General features: G+C 42.1%; 1 protein-coding gene across 3 annotated transcripts in view; it reads right to left on the reverse strand.

Annotated features, from left to right (window-relative positions):
* ipcef1 (interaction protein for cytohesin exchange factors 1) overlaps positions 1–18,754 on the reverse strand; it is a 159,774-nt gene that overhangs the window by 140,307 nt on the left and 713 nt on the right. The window lies entirely within an intron of this gene.

Consider the following 18,754-nt stretch of genomic DNA (forward strand, 5'->3'; position numbering starts at 1 on the left):
CACCTTGATAGTTTAGGTACCTGCCCTGTGTCCATTGATCAAAATAGTTTGAATAAGTGATTAACACTGGGTAAGCTACCAGCCCCCGGAAGAAGGATATATTAACAAGTGCTCACTCACAGGGTCCAGGTCCTGGTGGGGTCATAGACTGGCGAGGTCCTGGTGAGGTGAAATGGTGAGGTTGCAGTGCTTGTCAGTGGCTGCATTCCTCAGAATGGACAAGGAAGAGGGGGAAGATGAGATCAATACCCTCTGTCAACCATTTGTCCACAATATGGGACCAGTAAACTGCTCTCAATTGTTACAATTCATATACATTTTCTGTCCAATTAGTTAATGCATCATATCTAAACTACTGTTTCTTAACAAACCATCTGAATATTACTTAAGACTTGTCAACTGCCTACTTAGATATCTGTGGCCCCCAAATCCCAGAAAATCTTACACTCTCCTCTACAGGGAAGATTCTTAACATTTACGAATGTCATTGTGATCATTGCTATTGAAATGAAGAATTCAGCAGAGCAGGAGGCTGGAACTGTCACTCATTTATTTCACTTTGTTTCCATGTCAACAATCAATGCCAGCTTATTGCTGCCAGGATAGTACATTTATTGCAAACAAGTCATGTAGAAATAATGCTCTCCTTGCGGTGTGTGGTACAATGCATGCTGTTCCAGAAATGTAAGCATGAAATTTAAGCTGAATTTGAAATCCAGAATGATCTAAATGTGACATTTAGAACATTCTTAAATTTAGCCCCTTCAAAACATTACAGGTTGAAACTGCTGCTACTCTTTTTCTCCTCTACTGAACCTTGGTAAAACTCATACAGGGCACTGGTGAGGCTGCACCTTGAATACTGTGTGCAGTTTTGATCTCCTTATTTAAGGAAGGATGTAAATGCATTGGAGGCGATTCAAAGGAGGTTTATTAGATTGATACCAGGATGAGCGGAACAGCTGGACAGGCTGGGCTTGTTTCCAGTGGAGTTTAGAAGAGTGAGGGGCAATTTGATTGAAGTATACAAGATCCTGAATGGCCTTGACAAGGTGGACATCGAAAGGATTTTTCCTCTTGTGGATGTGTCTAGGACTAGGAGGCACTGTCTTAAAGTTAGGGACCGCCCTATTAGGACAGAGATAAGGAGAAATCTTCTCTCAGAGGGCTGTGCGACTTTGGAACTCTCTTCCTTAGAACGTGGAGGAGGCAGGGTCATTGAATATTTTTAAGGCAGAGGTAGATAGATTCTTGTTAGGCAAGGGAATCAAAGGTTATCAGGGTTAGATGGCAATGTGGAAATCGAAACACAAGATCAGCCAGGATCTTATTGAATTTAGATCAAAGGAAGAGGCATACAAATTGGCCAGAAAAAACAACAGACCTGAGGATTGGGAGCACTTTAGAATTCAGCAAAGGAGGATCAAGGGATTGATCAAGAAGGGGAAAAGAGAGTACGAGAGTAAGCTTGTGGGGAACATAAAAACTGACTGTAAACGTTTCTATAGGTATGTGAAGAGAAAAAGATTGGTGAAGACAAATTTAGGTCCCTTACAGTCAGAAATAGGGGAATTTATAACGGGGAACAAAGAAATGGCTGACCACCTAAATACACATTCTGGTTCTGTCTTCACAAAGGAGGACACAAATAACAGACTAAAAATGTTGGGCAACACAGGGTTTAGTGACAGGGAGGAACTGAAAGAAATCACTATTAGTAGGGAGATGGTGTTGGAGAAATTGAAGGGATTGAAGGCCATAAAATCCCCAGGGCCTGATAATCTACATCCTAGAGTACTTAAGAAAGTGGCCCTAGAAACAGTGGATGCATTGGTGGTCATCTTCCGAGATTCTATAGACTCTGGAACAGTTCCTACAGATTGGAGGTTAGCTAATGTAACCTCACTATTTAAAAAGGGAGGTAGAGAGAAAACAGGGAATTACAGACCAGACCATAAGACATAGGAGCAGAAATTAGGCCATTCGACCCATTGAGTCTGCTCCGCCATTCAATCATGGCTGATAAGTTTCTCAACTCCATTCTCCCGCCTTCTCCCCGTAACCTTTGATCCCCTTACCAATCAAGACCCTATCTATCTCGCTCTTAAATACACTCAATGACCTGGCCTCCACAACCTTCTGTGGCAATGAATTCCATAGATTCACCACTCTCTGGCTAAAAAAGTTTCTCCTCATCTCTGTTCTAAAAGGTCTCCCCTTTGCCCTGAGGCCGTGCCCTCGGGTCCTAGTCTTTCCTATTAATGGAAACATCTTCCCCAAGTCCACTCTATCCAGGCCTTTCAGTATTCTGTAAGTTTCAATCAGATCCCTCCTCATCCTTCTAAACTCCATTGAGTGTAGACCCTGGGTCCTCAAACGTTCCTCATATGTTAAGCCTTTCATTCCTGGGATCATTCTCGTGTACCTCCTCTGGACCCTCTCCAGGGCCAGAACATCCTTCCTGAGATACGGGGCCCAAAATTGCTCACAATATTCTAAATGTGGTCTGACCAGAGCCTTATAAAGCCTCTCCAGCACATCCCTGCTTTTATATTCTAGTCCTCTTGAAATAAATGCCAACATTGCATTTGCCTTCCTAACTACCGACTCAACCTGCAAGTTAACCTTAAGAGATTCCTGGACTAGGACTCCCAAGTCCCTTTGCACTCCAGATTTCTGAATTCTCTCCCCATTTAGAAAATAGTCTATGCCTCTATTCTTCCTAACAAAGTGCATGACCTCACACTTCCCCACGTTGTATTCCATCTGCCACTTCTTTGCCCATTCTCCTAACCTGTCCAAATCCTTCTGCAGCCTCCCCGCCTCCTCAATACTACCTGTCCCTCCACCTATCTTTGTATCATCTGCAAACTTAGCCAGGATGCCCTCCGTTCCTTCATCTAGATCATTAATGTATAAAGTGAAAAGTTGCGGTCCCAACACTGACCCCTGCGGAACTCCACTAGTCACCGGCCGCCAACCTGAGAAGGACCCCCTTATCCCCACTCTCTGCCTCCTGCCAGATAGCCAATCTTCTATCCATTCTAGTACCTTGCCTCTAACACCATGGGCTCTTAACTTACTGAGCAGCCTCCTATATGGCACCTTGTCAAAGGCCTTCTAGAAGTCCAAGTAGATAACATTGGCTCTCCTTTGTCTAACCTACTTGTTACCTCCTCAAAGAATTCTAACAGGTTTGGCAGGCATGACCTCCCCTTGATGAAACCATGCTGACTTTGCCCTATTTTACCATGCACTTCCAAGTATTCTGAAATATCATCCTTAATAATGGACACTAAAATCTTACCAATGATCGAGGTCAGGCTAATTGGCTTGCAATTTCCTGTCTTTTGCCTCACTCTCTTCTTAAACAGGGGGGTTACATTAGCGATTTTCCAGTCCTCTGGGACCCTCCTTGACTCCAGTGATTCCTGAAAGATAACCACTAATGCCTCCACTATCCCTTCGGCTATCTCCTTCAGAACTCTGGGGTGTAATCCATCTGGTCCAGGTGATTTATCCACCTTCAGACCTTTTAGTTTTCCTAGCACCTTCTCTTTGGTAATGGCCACCATACTCACCTCTGCCCCCCGAACCTCTTGAACTTTGGGGATGTCACACGTCCCCCACTGTGAAGACTGACGCAAAGTACCTATTCAGTTCCTCTGCCATTTATTTGTTCCCCAGTACTACTTCTCCAGCGTCATTTTCCAGTGGCCCAATGTCCACTTTTGCATCTCTCTTACCCTTTATATATCTAAAAAAACTCTTATAATCTTCTTTTATATTACTGGCTAGTTTACCCTCATATTTAATCTTCTCCCTCCTTATTTCTTTTTTAGTTGTCCTCTGTTGGTCTTTGTAGGCTTCCCAATCCCCTGGTTTCCCACGGCTCTTCGCCGCATTGTATGCTTTCTCTTTAACTTTAATGCTGTCCCTGGCTTCCCTTGTCAGCCATGGTTGTTTTGTCCTCCCTTTAGTATGCTTCTTCTGCCTAGGGATGAATTTTTGTTGACCTTGGTTGTGGGGAAAATTCAGCCTGACGTTGGTAGTGGGGAAAATTCTAGAGTCCATTATAAAAGATTTAATAGCTGAGCACTTGGAAAACAGTGGCAGAATTGGACAGGAGCAGCATGAATTTACAAAAGGGAAATCATGCTTGACAAATCTACTGGAATTTTTTGGGAATGTAACTAGTAGAGTTGATGAGGGGGAGCCAGTGGATGTGGTTTATTTGGACTTTCAGAAGGCTTTCAACAAAGTCCCACATAAGAGATTAGCGTGTAAAATTAAAGCACATGGGATTGGGGGTAATGTGTTGAGATGGATAGAAAACTGGTTGGCAGACAGGAACCAAAGAGTAGGAATAAACGGGATTTTTTCCAAATGGCAGGCAGTGACCTGTGGGGTACCGCAGGGATCGGTGCTGGGACCCCAGCTACTCACAATGTATATTAATGATTTAGATGAGGGAGCTAATTATCTCCAAATTTGCAGATGACACAAAGCTGGGTGGGAGGGTGAGCTGTGAGGAGGATGCAGAGATGCTTCAGTGTGATTTGGACAAGCTGAGTGGGCAAATGCATGGGCAGATGCAGTATAACGTGGATAAATGTGAGGTTATCCACTTTGGTAGCAAAAACGGGAAGGCAGATTATTATCTGAATGGCTATAAATTGAGAAGGGGAATGTGCAACGAGACCTGGATGTCCTTGTACACCAGTTATTTAAAGCAGGTGGTAAAGGAGGCAAATGATATGTTGGCCTTCATAGCGAGAGGATTCGAGTACAGGAGCAGGGATGTCTTGCTGCAATTATACAGGCCTTGGTGACACCACACCTGGAATATTGTGCGCAGTTTTGGTCTCCTTATCTGAGGAAGGGTGTTCTTAAATGGAGGGAGTGCAGCGAAGGTTTACCAGGCTGATTCCTAGGATGGCGGGACTGACATATGAGGAGAGATTGAGTCGGTTAGGATTATATTCGCTGGAGTTCAGAAGAATGAGGGGGGGGGGTCTCATAGAAACCTATAAAGTTCTAACAGGACTAAACAGGGTAGATGCAGGAAGGATGTTCCCAATGGTGGGGGAGTACAGAATCAGGGGTCACAGTCTGAGGATACGGGGTAGACCATTTAGGACTGAGATGAGAAGAAATTTCTTCACCCAGAGAGTGGTGAGCCTGTGGAATTCACTACCACAGAAAGTAGTTGAGGCCAAAACATTGTATGTTTTCAAGAAGGAGTTAGGTATAGCTCTTGGCGCGAAAGGGATCAAAGGATACAGGGAGAAAGCGGGAGCAGGCTATTGAGTTGGATGATCAGCCATGATCATAATGAATGGCGGAGCAGGCTCGAAGGGCCGAATGGCCTGCTCCTGCTCCTATTTTCTGTTTCTATGAATGGTGGAGCAGGTTCAAGGGGCCAAATGGTCTACTACTGTTCCATTTCTTATGTAAAGCTTAAAATGGAAACAGATAATTTGGAGTTTTCCATGTTTTCTTATTGGAGATAGGCTATCCTGAGAGTCGATGAGAAGTTGGGGATGGGGGGAACTGAGTTGTTTTACCTTTAAAAGAAAGGGACAAGACAATATGTAAAATAACAAAATATGTTGGAAATACAGCAAGTCCATCAGCATCTGGAAAGGGAAAAATAAGCTTAATGTTTAGGGTAGGGACCTTTACACAGACTTGGCTTAGGAAGACAGATGAGTTACCTTATAGTGTGGACGAAAAGAATGAGCAGAGTTAAGGTAAAAGTTACTAGTCAAATATGGTTAACACTAGGACAAAGTACGTCTTAAAACACACTTAGCAATCCGGCAGTGGACTTTTTTTTTAAAAAAAGAATTGGAAAGAGATGAGAAGTTGTGAGATTATATACCTCAGCCCTCTCACTTAGGCTGTGGAAAAGCATGAGGAAGACGAGGGAATAAAAACTGCTCTAAAATGGAAGGAAATGCTGAACGTGAATGAAAGCTGGGAGGAAAATGGAGGAAGTAGCTTATGGTCAGAAGTTGGTAAAGGGTTGTCAAGTCTCAAGGAGAAGGCAAGATATTATCTCCGACATTTGTATTGAATTTGACTGCAACTATGTAGGAGATGGAAAAGGTCAAAGTGGGAATGACAGGAGGAGCTGAAATGGTAAGTTTCAAGTTAGAAACATGGTTGCAGACAGAACAGAGGTGTTCTGCAAAGCAGTTCGTAAGTGAAGCTCAACGCAAACTGGAGAAACAGCACCTCATCCTCTGACTAGGCACTTTACAGCCTTCCAGACTTAATATTGAGTTCAATAGTTTTAGATCATGAACTCTCTCCTCCATCCCCACCCCCTTTCCGATCCCCCTTTTTCCAATAATTTATAATTTTTTTACAATATATTTTTTCCCCCTCCCATTTTAAAATTTATTTCGATCTATTGTTTCGTCTCCACCTTTTAGCCCATTTCGATCCCTATCCCCCACCCCCCTGCACTAGGGCGATCTGCCACTAGCTTGCTTCCCTTAATGTCTCCATTAGCGCATCCTTTAGATAATATCACCACCATCAACATCCCTTTGTCCTTTTGTCTATGACAGCTTTGGCAGTCTCTTCTTGGCCTCCACCTATCACTGGCCCCCTATCGAGCTCCTCCTGTCCCTTCAACCAGCTTATATTTCATCTCATTTCTATATGTCTTAGTTCTGATGAAGGGTCATATAGACTCGAAACGTCAACTGTACCCCTCTCTGCAGATGCTGTCGGACCTGCTGAGTTTTTCCAGGTATTTTTGTTTTAGTTCCAAATCAACATTTGTTATCCTGTTACTTGGGAGAAAAATAATTTCTTCTGGTTTGTTTGGAATAAGTGACAAGAAAGGGATTTGGTCTTCTTACAATGTGATAAACAAGAAAACACGATGCGCAGTTAGAACTCACATCACAAAAGTACCACCCTACCAGAGCAGAAACATTCTCTTTCACACTCCCTTTTATACAACAGCGTCCCCTAGAGAGGGAGTGAGTGAGAAAAATTAAGACGGTATCCCTTTCAGACTTGTTTATGTTGGTCAATTTGGTTAATTTTTAACTAAAAGCAGTTACAATATTCAAAGGTATGGTCAAAGAGGCTTTACTGTTGTTCAGTGCTGTACAAGCCTCTCAAACAAGGAATAACAAGGGGTTCTGATGAAAGGTCATGGACTCAAAAAAAACTTTGTTTCTCTTTCCACAGATGCTGCCTGACCTGCTGAGTAGTTCCAGTATTTTCTATTTTTATTCCAGATTTCCAGCATCTGCAGTGTTTTTGCTTTTGTGAAGGAATAACTTAAAACTATCACACACCAAAAAAATTACGAGTTATTTTTAATTCTAGTGCTAGAAACCCTATCAGATGCTGCCTCAGAGAAGGACCAAGTAATGTACGGCCAAATCACCATGTACATCACACCCAACAACTACTCACATTCAAAATGCACCACTCACTTAGTGGTGATAATGGTCAATGTAAAAGAGTGAACTGCTCTCTGCAATAGAAATAGTGTTGATCCAAAGTTGGGTGATTTAAACACACTGTGCATATTAATCTGCACATCTTGCCTTACTTGTTATGTCTGATAGTATCAAATATTGGCCACTGCATACTCTTCTGTAAGACTTGGAGCTGCCACTGACATAACCTCTCTTCTGGTAAAATTGATTCCAGCTTATTATCACTGACTGACAAAGAAGAAAGTAAATTCATGATCACCCCTTGGGATATCTCTCCCAACATCCATCATTGCTCCTTCCATTTAAAACCCCACTCCTGTCGGTGGTGGGCCAGAAAATGTTGCAACGTAGCATCATCAGCAACAGAATACCAAAAACCATAACTTGAACATAGACATATTCTTCCATTATTGATATATTGGGTCCCAAAAGGATTTTGCTGCACAAGAATCATTAAAACTTCTCGTCCTGGTTTTTTGTTTCAATGATGCACACAGGCCATCGACATTGTAGCTGAGCTTACTTTATTGATAATGCATTTTCCTAATATGAACACATATCTGCACCAACTGACTTCTATCAAGACAGGCTCCAACCTGTGCTAACTGACATTCAACCCCCAGATCAAGTGACCCTATATCTAGTACAGGGTGCCGTATAATATCTAATACTGGAGTCCACTACCTCAGTCAACTAATATTTTTTTAAATTATCTTGGTCACTGACATTAAGCACAGAAACTAATGACTTAAAAATCAATGACTATTTGATTATAAATAATTTTAAAAGTACAGCCTTTTACCTCTGGTAAATTTGCTTAAAGTAGCTTTATATTACTTTACAACAATAAATTAAACATAGATTTAACAACAATTCAAAGAAAGATAGACATATTTATATAGCACCTTTCAACACCTTGGAACATCCCAAAGCTTTTTTTTTTTACTGATCAAGTATTTTTGAAGTGGAGTAACTGTTGTAATGTAGGAAAATTAAAAAGCATACTGGGAGAAACAAGAAGAAAAAAAACAAAGTGTATGATTAAATGGTTCTGAGGAAACGAAAGTCCTCCGTTATAAATTCAAAGAGTTTTGCTGACTCTCCAAAATGAGGAAAGGTGAGTACTTTTGACATCCATGGGACAATAGGCTCCAATGCTACTCTCTCAACACTGGATAATAAATAACCAGCTAACTGCTCAGTGCTGATCCTCTTTAGGAGTAGTGTAACATTACATCAATCTAAATGTAGCTCAGAAAGCTTATCTAGCTGAATGATTGAGCCACGCAGACCAGGAACATCTCAATGTTAGCCTCTGTTCTGATTCTAGCTAATAGAGTTTGTCACAATTGGCCTCATTTCCTTAGGATTGTGGGAAGAGGAAAATCACCTTGGGATTCCTGATTCTAATTGCTACCCAGTGACTTTTGCTGAAAGTGCCTAAGTGGACAAGGAGGAAAGATATCAAGCTCAATTATGATGCTTCCCACCCTTGAGGTGATGATGGTAAGCAGCCTGCTTGAACTGTTGCAGTCGATGTGGTGTAGGTACACCCACAATGCTATTCGGGAGGGAATTCCAGGATTTTGACCCAGTGACAGTGAAAGAACAACGATTTCCAAGTCAGAAGGGTGAGTGGCTAGGAGAGGAGCTTCCAGGTGGTGGTGTTCCCATGTGTCTGCTGCCCTTGTCCTTCTAAATGGCAGTGGTCGTGGTTTGGAAGATGTTGCCTGAGGAGCCTTGGTGAGTTCCTGCAGTGCATCTTGTAGATGGTGCACACTGCTGCTACTATGCGTCAGTGGTGGAGGGAGAGTATGTTTGTGGATCGGCTGCCAATCAAGTGGGTTGCTTTGTCCTGGATGGTGTCAAGCTTCTTGATTATTGTTGGAGCTGCACTCATCCAGGCAAGTGGGGAGTATTCCATCACACTCCTGACTTGTGCCTTGTAGATGGTGGACAGGCTTTGGGGTGTCAGGAGGCGAGTTACACACCACAAGGTTCCTAGCCTCTGACTTGTTCTTGTAGCCACAGTATTTATATGGCTAGTCCAGTTCAGTTTCTGGTCAATGGTAACCTCCAGGATGTTGATAATGGGGATTCAGCAATGGTAATGCCATTGAGTGTCAAGGGGCGATGGCTAGATTCTCTCTTGTTGGAGATGGCCATTGCCTGGCATGTATGTGGCACGATTTTTAAAAAATTCATTCATGGGATGTGGGCTTTGCTAGCTGGATGGACATTTATTGCCCATGTCTAGTTGCCCTCGAGAAGGTGGTGGTAAGATGCCTTTTTGAACCACTGCAGTCCATGTGGCGGAGGTACACACACAGTGCTGTTAGGAAGGGAGTTCAAGGATTTTAACCCAGTTACAGTGAAGGAATGATGCTATTTTCCAAGTCAGGATGGTGAGTGATTTGGAAGGGAGCTTCCAGGTGGAAGAGTTCCCATCTATCTGCTGCCCTTTTCCTTCTAGATGGTAGTGGTCGTGGGTTTGGAAGGTGCTAAGGAGCCTTGGTGAATTCCTGCAGTACATCTTGTAGATGGTACACACTGCTGCTACTGTGCGTCGGTGGTGGAGGGAGTGAATATTTGTGGATGTGGTGCCAATCAAGCGGGCTGCTTTGCCCTGGATGATGTCAAACTTCTTAAATGTTGTAGGAGCTGCTATCATCTAGGCAAGTGGGGAGTATTCCATCACACTCCTGACTTTGGCTTGTAGATGGTTGACAAGCTTTGGAGAGTCAGACGGTAAGTTACTCATCGCAGGATTCCTAGCCTCTGACCTGCTCTTGTAGTCACAGTACTTATATGGCTAGTCCAGTTCAGTTTCTGGTCAATGGTAACCCCCAGGATGTTGATAGTGGGGGATTCAGTGTTGGAAATACCACTGAATGTCAAGGGGTGATGGTTGGATTCTCTCTTGTTGGAGAAGGTCATTGTCTGGCACTGATGTTACTTGCCATTTGTCAGCCCAAGCCTGGATATTGTCCAGGTCTTGCTGCATTTGGACATGGACTGCTTCAGTATCTGACGAGTCGCGAATGGTGCTGAACATTGTGCAATCATCAGTAAACACCCTCACTTCTGACCTTATGAAGGCAGAAAGGTCATTGATGAAGCAGCTGAAGATGCTTGGGCCTAGAACACTACCCTGAGGAACTCCTGCAGTGATGTTCTGGGTCTGAGATAATTGACCTCCTACAACCATCTTCCTTTGTGCTAGGTATGGCTCCAACCAGAAGAGAGTTTTCCCCGATTCCAATTGACTCCAGTTTTGCTTGGGCTTCCTGATGCCACATACTGTGAAATGCTGCCTCGCTGTCAAGGGCAATCACTCTCATCTTACCTCTGGAGCTCAGCTCTTTAGTCCATGTTTGAACCAAGGCTGTAATGAGGTCAGGAGCTGAAGGATCCTGACGGAACCCAAACTGAGTGTCAGTGAGCAGGTTATTGCTAAGCAAGTGCTGCTTGATAGCACTATTGATAACTTCTTCCATCACTTTACTGATGATCAAGTGAAGAATAATGGGGTGGTAATTGGCTAGGTTGGATTTGTCCTGCTTTGTGTAGACAGGTCATTCTTGAGCAATTTTTCACATAGCTGGTAGATGCCAGTATTGTAGCCGGAATGGAACAACTTGGCTAGGGGTACGGCAAGTTTTGGAGCACAAGACTTCAGCACTACTGCCAGAATATTGTCAGGGCCCATAGCCTTTGCGGTATCCAGAGCCTTTAGCTGTTTCTTGATATCATGTGGAGTGAATTGAATTGGCTGAAGACTGGCATCTGTGATGCTCGGGACCTCTGAAGGATGAGGCCAAAATGGATCGTCCACTCAGCACTTCTGGCTGAAGATTGTAGTGAATGCTTCAGCCTTATCTTTTGCACTGATGTGCTGGGCTCCCCCATCATTTAGGATGGGGATATCTGTGGAGCCTCCTCCTCCAGTGAGTTGTTTAATTATCCACCACCATTCACGACTGAACGTGGCAGGACTGTCGAGCTTAGATTTGATCCATTAGTTTTGGAATTGCTTAGCTCTGTCTAACACTTGCTGCTTATGCTATCTGACACACAAGTAATCCTGTGGTGTAGCTTCACCAGGTTGACACCTCATTTTTAGCTATGCCTGTGCTGCTCCTGACATGTCCTCCTGCACTCTTCATTGAACCAGGCTGCATCCCCTGGCTTGGTGGTAATGGTAGAGTGGGGATATGTCAGGCCATGAGGTTACAGATTGTGTTCGAGGACAATTCTTCTGCTGCTGATGGCCTACAGCACCTCATGGTTGCCCAGTCTTGAGTTACTAGATTGAAACCCATCCCAATTAGCACAGCGGTAGTGTCATGCCACACAACATGATGGAGGGTATCTTCAATGTGAAGATGAGACTTTGTCTCCATTAGAACTGTGCATTGGTCATTCCTACCGATACTGTCATGGGCAAATTCATACTGCCACTCCTCCTCCTTTCATTCCTTCTCTATTGTTCCTGAACACCTTGTATTTTTATGCCTACAGCTCACTGGACTGACTGACTTACCACATTTTGTCTTTTTTGGTACATGCACTGTAAACCTGAATTAAATCACACTGTATTTCATCTTGGTCTGACCCTACTTAATACCTTACCATTTCTTACTCTGGTTGTATTTGTCTCTCCCAATCGTTTGTGTACCTTGCTGCTCCTTTCTAATATTTCACCAGTGCTTCCCAAACTTTTTTTGCCACTTTTTTTGAAGCTTGAAAATTGATGTGATCTTAGAGTGAGGGGGGTGGGGGTGGGGTAGAGTTGTGAGGGGAACGTGGTGGTTACAGTAGGGAGGGGAGATAGAGCTGTGAGAGTAGGGGTGTGGTGCTAAGAGAGTGGGGCTTTCAGCTGTGAAGGCAAGGGGGAGTTGAGAGCGGTGGAGGGGGGCGGGGTGGTGGTGGGGGTGGGAAGTTGAAAGAATGGTGGTTGGTGGGAGGGGGGAGTTGGAGTATGGGCAGCATTTATATTTTTCACCTAATTGGTTTGCAGCCTCTGTGCGAGGTAGCAATCGGGCCTTGGCGCTGATTTCATTAAGGGCCACACCCAACAGACCAAGGCAAGAAAAAAAAATTGTGCGCTACATGTCAAGTGGCTTCAGAGCTGACCCCAGGGCAGCCCGGAGTCTCCGCTCTACAGTCCCCATTGCTGCTGTGGAGTAGACAGAGCTCGCGACCCCAATTTCTCACCCCAGCACCCCACTGGGATCCACTGTTTGGGAACCCCTATATTATATCTTGGTTTCCAGGCCCCTGCCAAGTTAATTTAAATCACAGCAGGAGCGAACAGCCCCACAAGGTCATTGGGCCCTTCCCTTTGAAGTGGAACCCATCGGGCTCGTACTGGTCCAACCTCCCTCAAAATTGGTCTCAAAGTCCTATGAACCTAAAGCCATTCCTTCTGCATGATCTCTCTAGTCATGCATTCATTTGAAATATCCTATTTCTATACCTATTAGCATGTGGCATTGGGAGTAATCCAGAGATTACTACCTATAAGGTCTTGCTTTGGAATAACTTTCCCAGCTCTCTAAAATCTGCCTGCAGGACTTCACTCCTCTTTCTACCTATGCCATTAGAACTGATATGGACCACAACCTCTGACTGTTAGACCTCAGCCCTAAAGAGTCCTCTGCAGATGCTCAATGATATCCATGACCCAGACATTAGGAAGGCAACATGCCATCCTTGAATCATGTCTACACTCACAGAAAGGCTGGTCTAACTGTCGTCACCTTCCTTCAGGTATTGTGCCCCAAGAGGGTGACCATGGACTCCCATTGGATTAGTCCATGATTATGCTTAGCAAAATACTTCAGTGGTTTGCTGCAGTATGGCTGACCAGAAAACTCTCCCGGTCTTACCACCTGTCATCAGGCAGATTGGAAAGATTTACAGCCAACAATTTACAAGTGACCATGTTATAAACTCACCTTCTGTGGCCATCAAGCTCTGAAGTGGGACTTGAACACAGAGCTTCTGGCCCAGAGGTTAGGATGTTACCACTACACCACAAGTCCTCTGCCTCCAAACCCCCAACTACAGAAACTTCCATTACTATTGTTTTCCCAAATTCCTTCTACCTATCCCTGTACAGCAACAAACACTGGAGCAAGGATATGAGCATGAAAATCATTGATGGCTAAAAAAAGGAATATACAAGTACTATTCAGAACATATCCCTCATCATTCCCTTTGGGCAGTCAACTTCAGCTACGCCTGAACTCCCCTAATAGGGTTAGGATGCAATCTGCCATGCAGAGCCACATGGTAGGGCACACATCCATCACAAGGGGAAATGGTGAAAAATTAGACTTCCATGATAAGCTCCACTCTAGGGAACACCTCCAGAAAGAAGTGTGGGAGAAATGATAGTACACAAGGTAAAAGATTCTGGAGAGTCTTGAACTCAGCCGCTACTTTAATAAGCTTAAGAAAATGGTTCTCTTCTATACTGAAATAGTGATTTGCTCTGCTGTACTTTGTTGAATTGTACACCAACCAAAATAAAATCATGCCTTCAAACTGGAGAGAGAAAATTAGCAAGGGAGAAACAAAAGAAGGAAATTGGTTGAGAAAGCAACATCAGAACGAAGTTGAATTACAGCCAATACTTGGGCAATAATTTAGGATGGCACTGAGTCCTAGTAAGAGAAAGAGAGAAGTGTTCATCTCACAATGCAACAGGAAGGTTGAACAACATGTTTGGTTTCATTGCCTCATGATAATGCACATAATACAACAGATGTGACTGGGTCATCTCATGTAATGCCCTGCTTCCCTCACTGGCCATGTCTTCCTCCTGCTTTGTGGCATCCTCCAGTGTAAGGATAGTGGACATTAGGATCCATTCGGCATCAGATCAAAAAGTAGCTGTGTTCCTTTTTTCAAAATTGGCATTTTTCATTAGAGTAATGTATTTTACATGTAACTGAGCTGGACTCTGGAAAGATGAACTGGAAGCCAATGTAGCTTAGCAAGTGCAAAGATGACAGATGATCAGAATTTGGTGTAAGTCAGGATACAGGAGTAAAGTCTCAGACAATGAGGGTACAGCAATACATATACTGTTGACAGAATATCTGCCAGCTTTCAGGTGCTAGGAAGAAAATGACTCATCCCTGCAAAAAAATCCTAAGTAGCTCAAGTTCATCCATCTGATCTCCAAAATAACAACTCCTGCCTCTGAGTTGAAAAGTCATTAGTTCAAGCCCTACCCCAGACACTTGAATGCAGAGAGGGTGTGCTGCACTGTCGGAGGTGCCACCTTTCAAATGAGACACTTAACTATCTGTCTTCTCAGGTGGATGTATAAGTCCAATGACATGATTTGAAAAATAGCAGAGGGGCACTCTGCCCAATATTTATGCCTCAACTAACATCACAAATAGATTGTTGAAGGGTCATCAGGACTCGAAACGTCGACTCTTTTCTTCTCCGCCGATGCTGCCAGACCTGCTGAGTTTTTCCAGGTAATTCTGTTTTTGTTTTGTCACAAATAGATTATCTTGTCATAAATTGTGTTCCTGTTTTGGGGCCTTGTTGGTTGCCAGTTTGCTAATGTTACAACAGTGGCTATACTTCAAAAGTATTTCATGCACTGTAAAGCATTTAGGAGCATTCTGAAATCATGAAAAATGCTCTATAAATACAAGTCCTCCTATTTGCTACCATTACCTTTACTGATCTACATTGGATTCTGGTCCACCAAATTCTCATCCTGGTGTTCAAACCCCACCATGGTCTTGCCTCTTCCCATCTCTGCAACCTCCTCCAGCTTTACATTCCTCAGAAATCTGTACTCCTCCAACTCTGGCCTCTTGTACATCTCCCACTACCTTCATTCGATCATCGCTGGCTGTGACTTCAACCATCTTGGCCTCACCACTTCTCTCCTCCTTTAAGATGCTACTTAAAATTTACCTCTTTTGACACCTGTTCTAATGTCTCCTTATTCACTGTGAATTTTTGTCTGATTACACTCCTGAGAAGCTTCTTGAAATGTTTCAATATGTTACATGTGCTATATTAGGTTGCTGTCAAAGCAGAAATGGAATTCATTGCTTGTCACCTGCCACTATCAGTACAGGAGAGATTCGTATGCATAAATTCTAAAAAGGCTATTTCAAGTTTTTCCTATAAGCATCACTCAGAACAGCAGTCCACAATTACTATCTACAATGATAAATATAAGTATTACTCGGTTGTTGAGAAAGAACTGGGAGCGTCATTCAAAGAAGCTGGCATCTGTTCAAAGGTATGGACAGAATGTTTATTCAATTCTGTTTAACTGTACACCTACACTACATTACACTACACTACACAACATGACTTCCCCTGAGACACTACTTCCTTAAAAATATGCCTTGGGTTAATCATCACTCGTTAGGTTACTTTTAAAAAAAAAATGAAAGTACTCTGCCATTTTGGATCTTACACTGATTCCATTAATTTTCCTAATGCTGAAGCCAGGATGCTGGGTCTGGAATTGCCCAGTATGGCTGTACCAGCTATTTTGAACATTTGCTGCTTCCACTTCATATGCAGATTTCTGCAAAGTTTTTCAAAAGAAGAGAAAAAAATCCAATCATTTGGTATATAGAGAAACCCAGATGTTTCATCCTGGGCTTTGTCACACAGGCTATGGTGCAAATAAATTTTAAAATGTTAGGTCCATTCTGAGTTTGCAGGCTAAGCACACACACATTTGAATTGCAAACTTCCCAAACTAAATTTAACTCATTTAGCACATCAGCCTGTTTACACTTAGGAGCACAGATTCACTTTGGCAGAATAATCGATTCCATTTTATACTCCTCTCCTCTAGTCTCACATAAGCTACTACGAGCAACACATTACAAGGTCCAAAAGAAATACATTAAAACCTATGTATCTGTGTGCCCCAGATGTTACATTCCAGAGACTCTTTTGCACCTATGTCAAAATCTATCTTAATAATCTAGCTGCAAAAACCAGAAACATTCCAAACAGTCAATTCTCATACCCAGCAACAATTTAGCTCTTAAGGGACCTCAAGCTGCATTCACTTATGGGAATTAGACTTTCTGGCTTTAAATGGACAGGCCATCCTGAATAACATGAATGTTTAATTAAAAAGAGACATTACCAACAAAAATATTTTTTTGCAATACATGGTTTAATACTTCTGGTCAAAAGGAAAAGGATCTCTAGTTTTGCTATCATAAAGGAGTAACAAAACTGTTACTCAGGTAAAACATTAATGAGCACATAGAAATGCATGGTTATTCAGTGACAGTAATATGGACTTGTATGGGATAGGTCGTGTTTTAACTAATTTAATTGAATTTTTCAAAATGATAACAGTAGAAAAAGAGGAACCTAAATGTAATATATTTGGAATTTTCAAAAGCCTTTGACAAGGTACATGAGAGATAAGATCTCTGGTTTGAAATGTAAACTGATGCAATGGTTAGAAGAGCTGAAAGACAATGTCTCTTGCATTGTCAAGATGTAGTCCATATGCGCCCCATGGGTGTGTATTTGGAAAATGAGAAAAGTTGTATCACACAAATGGTTTAGATAAGGGCATTGGAGGCAAAATTGTAAATAATTGATGGTACCAAATTTGTAAGATTAGTCAGAAAAAAGGATGACTGAATATCGACTGCAGCATAAAAGGTTATGAGAGAGATCTACAGAAGTGGACAAAAATTCTGACTGTTAAAGGAAGTAAATGGGAAAAAAATTATTTCTACAACAGGTACTGGATTCCATACCCAGGAAGCTCGGGCCTGGCCATGTGCCAGGTTTTGGGATTTTATGGATTTTGGGTCCTGGCCTAGCATGTACTTATAATACATAAAATAAAGTATGAAAAATAAGGAAGAAACAGGATTTTATTCAAATTGCTACCCAGGTCGCCAACTTCGAATGTAGCCGGTTTTTGTGTCCTTCTGAATTTTGGGACGCTGGATAAGGGGTCGGGCACCTGTAGTTGGTGATTTGAGCAACAGTAGTTTGTAGGTGAAGGATACATACTCGAAGCATAAAATGGGAATACGTTTAAAAGAATTTTTTATGCAAAGGATTAGGCATATATTGAGGAAAAATGTTTTCACCCAGAGGGCGGTTGGAGTCTAGAACGAACTTCTTGAGAGGCTGGTTCGATTGAGATATTCAAAAAAGAATTGGATTGCTAACTGAAAAGATAGAATGTACAAGGTTACAGGGATAAGGCAGGGGAGTGGGACTAGGTACAAAGCTCTTTTAGAGATCCTGCGCAGATTTAATGGGCCGAATGACCTCCTTCTGCACTGTAAAGATTCTGTGATTAGAAAATAGAATACATTATCACAAATGGATAATGAAGATAATTCAAATTAATTTAAGAGGGAACTAGATACATATGAAATATCGAACACCATTAGAGGATATGTGAAAGGCACTGACGTAGGCCAGCTCTGGCATGGAACTACCAGTAGCAGAGTCATAATGGGCTCCTTCTGTGCTTACATTTCTAAGATTCTAATTAAAACAGAATTTTTTAATAATTAATTTATTTAATTCTAAATAATTTGCCCAAGGCATTTGATACAGAAGCAAAAAAAAGTTGAATTTTTTTCTTTAGTTTTGTGTTTCTTGGTCTTCAATATAAAAATTAAACCTCCCAACAACACAAGGCGTATGCATTTGATATTACAGACTATTTTAAAAATACTTATATCTAATTTCTTTTTACTCAGAATATTGCATTTTATGTTTCTAACATTGTTGGAAATACAAGATGATCTATAAAGCAAAATATCATGCTTAAAATTATACATTGAAAAACAAGGAACATTAACTTAGTTTCTGTGTTTTAGTTAATTTAATATAAAATAGTCAGTCACTGGCTGGGAATCTGAAACGTACAAGTATTTGGAGTTGCCTTCAGATTGGGCTTGGTTATAAGCAATTATTTGGAGTTAGATTCTGAACGTTGGTCTGAAAGGACAAAAGAGTTAAACAGCTGTGCTCCAGACCAGAGGTCAAACACAAGCTATGCCATGGAAGATCTGCTAGCATAGATGTGTGTGTGTTTGTATTTTGAATATACACACACATTTAAGATTATTAGGAATGGAAAAAAATGTTCCTGCAAAAGGAACAAAAACACATCCACACAGTTAAAAAGGAACTGAATATGATACAACTACCACGTAACAGAAAAGGCGGATTATGCACATATTCTGTCCTTAGTTTACTTTTATTGCCACATATTTAATCCTTAATTATTT

This window comes from Carcharodon carcharias, chromosome 2, assembly GCF_017639515.1.
Source record: "Carcharodon carcharias isolate sCarCar2 chromosome 2, sCarCar2.pri, whole genome shotgun sequence".
Taxonomy (NCBI): Eukaryota; Metazoa; Chordata; class Chondrichthyes; order Lamniformes; family Lamnidae; genus Carcharodon; species Carcharodon carcharias.